This window comes from Setaria italica, chromosome I (genome assembly GCF_000263155.2).
Source record: "Setaria italica strain Yugu1 chromosome I, Setaria_italica_v2.0, whole genome shotgun sequence".
In the NCBI taxonomy this organism is placed as follows: domain Eukaryota; kingdom Viridiplantae; phylum Streptophyta; class Magnoliopsida; order Poales; family Poaceae; genus Setaria; species Setaria italica.
In genome coordinates, this window is record NC_028450.1 from 2,352,806 (window position 1) to 2,357,647 (window position 4,842).

Below are 4,842 nucleotides of genomic sequence, written 5' to 3' on the forward strand. Positions count from 1 at the left end.
GAGCGGGTAGTGACCCTGTTGGGGAATGTGGGAAGGATGGTCCCTCTGATCAAATGTGATCGGGGAGTCCGACCAGCGAAAGAAAAGAGGGGATGGCCAACTCGGCGGCACATACCTCTCGATAGTGCACCTTGCGCTGGGCGCTTGCTGTGGTCGGTGTCAGCCCCCCCCAAAGATCATGAGGCATCCCTCAGGGTTGGGGAAGCCGTCTCCATCCTTGCCCGCAACACCTCCCCTTCTGGCCGTGTCCTCCTTGCCTTTCCCCTCCTTGGGTTTGGCGGCTTGCTGCAGGAAGTGCTTGAGGAGCTCGTAGTCCTTGTAGAGGTGCTTGACGGGGTAGGCGTGGTTGGTGCACGGGCTCTCCATGAGCTTGTTGAAGTCAACCGGGACTAAAGTCCCTCCTTTAGCTCCGGTTGTAACGGCTAGAAAATATCGTACCGACGCTCCCCCTATTCCGGTTGGAAATCATTTTGTTCCAATTAGTAATTCCAACTGGAACAAAAGCTCTCCTTTTATCCCGGAACTAAAGATTTAGTCCTGATTGGAAATTCCAACCGAAACAAGAGGTCCCCTTTTGTCCCGATTGGAATTACTAACCGGGGCAAAACACTAACCGGGGCACGCAGGCACGCACGCGCACGCTCCTCCTCTCTCTTTCTTATCTTCTCCACCTTATCTCCTCCTCCCTCTCTCTTTCTTATCTCTCGTGCACATCTCTTTCTTATCTCTCGTGCACATGCAGCTCCTCCTCCTCTCCCTTTCTTCTTCCTCCTCCTCTCCCTTTCTTTTCCAGGCGACCGAGCGGGTGGCCGGCACGGGCGACTTTTTTTTAAAAAAAGATTTAACCTTTTTAGTCCCGGTTGGTAACACCAACCAGGACTAAAGGGTGTTTTTAGTCCCAGGTGAATGACCCAAGACTAAAGGATCCCCTTTTGTCTTAAAAATTTAGTCCCGAATGGATTTTTAGGATCTTTGACCCCTACCAATCGGGACTAATGCCGCGTTTTCCACCGGTGTACATGAAAAGTGGTAGCACAATTTGTCCTATATAAGCTGCAGTGAGCACGATTTAATATTTTAATTAATGGCTAGCATTGCATTAACAACTTGATTGACACAATTCAACAGAACGAACAACTCTATTGATTGTTGCAAACCAGACATAGACATAGTTAACAGGAACAATAATCATTGCTTTTTTGCAACGATCAATAACGAAAGGGGCATGAATAGAGCGGGGTCCACACATTACACATGCAAATGAGAAAATCACTAATGAGCGCTCCATTGGTGTACACCGGTGCACCATTATTCTCCACAGCTTTAGTGGCATGCTGTTCTGATGCTGGAACAGCTGCAGCCTTCGCCTGATTTTGAGCCATGAACTGAGCAAGCATTCCTTTACTCCCCTCCGAGCTCTCGTTCCCAGGCATCATTCCTGCCTTCGGATGCCGCAACAGTGCCCCAGAAACATCACCCCAGTAGTCAGAATCGGCCACGTACCACTCCACCGTCTTCCTTAGGTCCTCCTCCCAATGAGTGCGCTCGGACGACCATCCAAGCTCCTTGAGTTTTTCGTCGTCCAGGAAGTACCTCTGATCATTGAAGGGCCTGTTGTCAACAAACTTGATGGCTTTCTCAGCTTCCAAGTTGAAAATCTTGCATACATCTTTGGCCACATCCATGACCGTCCTCTCCTTATTTGTTCCGATGTTGTAGACGTGCCCGACTTCTCCGCGGTGAAGAATGACCTCAAATGCCTCGGCGACATCCTCACAGTAGAGGTAGCTCCGGACATTGGACCATCGCCATGGATCGGGAGGGGTTCACCTCTCACGGCCAAGAGAATGAACTTTGGGATGAGCTTCTCGGGGAACTCGTTAGGGCCATAGACACCCGAGTGGTGATGAATGGAAGACCGTAGGATCTCCCATAGGCCATGACAAGCATCTCCGCTCCAGCTTTCGTGGCTGCGTAGGGGTTTGTCGGGAGCAGCTGGGACGCCTCATGGTTGCCAACAACTGCATCCTCATCTGTCTCTCCGTAGACCTCGTCGGTGCTCACATGGATGAACCTCTTCATCTGCCTGGTGTTTCTGCAGGACTCGAGCAGGACATGTGTGCCGTAAACGTTGTTCTTGGTGAACTCGAAGGAGTTCCCGAACGAATTGTCGACGCGTGTCTGGGCTGCAAAGTGCATCACGGTGTCGATGCTCTCGGTGACGAGGATGAAGTTGACAAGATCAGCGCTCGCGATGTCTCCCTTGACAAACTTGAAGTTCGGCGACGAGCTCACAGGGAGAAGGTTCTTCAGATTAGAGCAGTAGTCAAGCTTGTCGAGGACGACGACCTTGTAATCAGGGTGCTTCTTCACGATATGGGTCGCGGCGTGGGAGGCGATAAAACCGGCAGCTCCAGTGATGAGGATGTTCTTCGGTTTGTATGGTGTTGCCATATCCTTGTATTATTGCTTTTTAAAATTAATCCTGCAGTGAAAGTAATGTAATTAACTCGATAGGATTATGTTCGTTAACATGGTTTCCACAAAAAAATAAACATGATGAAAAATCAATCGAATATTGTAGATATGAATTGATTCTGGTTGGGGAACATAATATGGTTCTCACAGTTCTGAAACATACTAATATGAAAAAAAAAGGGGGGGGAAGCCTAGGGTTACAAGACAAGTAGGAAGCTGCAAATGTATCACAGGAAAGCTCTAGATACAATTTATTGAAATTAAATAGAGTAACTGGACTAAATCATTATAAAGTGCAGTGGGAAGTTCAGTTATATATTAGAAAAAGTTTCCACTAAAACAATTTGATCTTTGTCGGTTTTTCCTATTTTCAACGGTTCAAATTCCCTTTTCTACTAGTGTGACGATGTGTGTACAATGATCATATGTCAGTAAAAATTTCTGAGTGCATGGCAAAGGTTTTTTTTCCCCTTAAGATCAGCGCATAGCAAAGGAATTTGATGTGGTATACTATGTCCACAATAACACAACATGGCTGAAGACTGAAGTTGGTATTGAAAAATCTCACAACCCTTCGCACAACCTATAACAGGTTTGCAGAATGTGGGATATACAGGGATTGTGATTGTGATTGCGATACAGGTTTTGGAGCGAGCGAGAGAGAGAACAGGGCTAGGACTAGGAGAGTAGGAAATTAACAAAGGACTGGAGCCGGTCGGGGCTTCACAAATAAGCGAGCACCTAGCACGAGCAGTGCATGGACGCTGACACACGAGAGCGAGAGGAAGAAGAAGAGGTCTGGCGCCTCACCTGCTGAGGGAGCGAGCGGAGGGATCGAAGGCTTCTACAATGCCTCTGGGCTTCTGCACGGCACGAGAAACATAAGGCAAAACAAAGACGGGGAGCATAAGCGATTACGTCCTCATTTTTTGACGATGCTTGCAGCACAGCAGCATCTATGGCGTGGTAACAAACTAACAACATCTGTACGTGGCGTTGCTTGGCGAGAAACAAACGGTGCAGGCATGGCTTTGGCACATAAATTTGAGTAGTTGGCTGCTAAGTTCCCGAACTGCACCTCAGTAATGCTTGCTTGTCAGCTTATAGGTATGCATGTATCACCTGCTGTGTGACAGCAGAGCTTTGGATTTTTGCCGCACTGTTCACAGCGGCTCAACAAGAACTGAGAGTTCAGCTAGCTAGCCGTGTTTGGAGCGAACGTGGGGTTCTGATGGAATCCAGCCGCCCTTCCCAGCAATAGTAGAATGGCTGGACTCCCTGTTTGATTTATCTTACTTTTCTTATTCGAACTATGTAAATATTGTTTTCTTTCATAATATATATAATCAGTAAGGCTTGTCCCGGCCCTCCTATTTCATTGAAAAAAAAAACTTCTCATATGAATAATTCATGAACTCGTGGCAACATTTGTACACCCTATACATGTACTTTTTTATGAATATTTTTTACATCGTATTGAAGCATCCACATCACACAACGTTTGCTGCCACACCTTCCTGTTTGGCTCGAAAACGTACTTGATCAACGAGTCTTTGATCGACAATAGCTCAGGGAACTCCTTCTTAAGCTTGGTTGTGTCCATCTCGTTGTTGCTCCGGGGTGCCACGAGGACCTTGGCCTGCTCCTCGAGGGTAAAGTTTGTCCACTTGAAGCTAGGGTCAATGTATTGCTTGTACATCTCCAGGATCTCATTGTGGCTGGCGACGCCAGGGTTGGTGAAGTTATAGACGCCACAGAGGTTCCTCTTTGCCATCTCAACCGAGATAGGCAGGTGCTCGTCCAGAACTGTCATGCTGTTGGGGATGTTCACCACCTTGTCATAACGGCTGATCTTTGTTACGGAGTTCCGAGGATTGCTCAGGTCAGAAGATATTGGCATCCCGGACACGCAGGGTCCAGACGTTCTCTACCACATGGATCATGTACCACTTCACCGTTTTTGTCAGGACCTCTTCCCGGTGAGTGCACTCGGACCATCCAAGCACTGGCGTAGGCAAGGGTATGCACCTGTATTCATGTGAATGCCATAGATTTTTGTAAACAAACCGATTCACTGCTGAAAAACTGAGGATTGGTCCTAGCCCTTAGCACCAGTTAGTTTTTAACCCGGTACTAATGTGAGCATACCGGTACTAATGTGAGCATTAGTACTGGGTCTAACGGCTAGTTCCCCAAGAACCCTCGTGACCCCTTTTAGTACCGGGTTGGAGTAATTGCGGCTCAGATGTATTGTGTTCTAAAATTGATACAGGATATACGCAGTATAAGCTTCATAATCTAGTGCTGAAGGACATCACAGTGGTGAATGCGCTGACGAGGCCATAGCGGTCATTACTTTGCCAA

At 47.5% G+C, this 4,842-nt stretch overlaps 2 pseudogenes; both read right to left on the reverse strand.

Annotated features, from left to right (window-relative positions):
* Positions 1-1,208: 1,208 nt before the first annotated feature.
* On the reverse strand, positions 1,209-2,507 carry LOC101773293 (annotated as a pseudogene).
* A 1,349-nt stretch (positions 2,508-3,856) lies between these two features.
* The window catches only part of LOC101773706, a 3,719-nt pseudogene continuing 2,733 nt past the window's right edge, over positions 3,857-4,842 (reverse strand).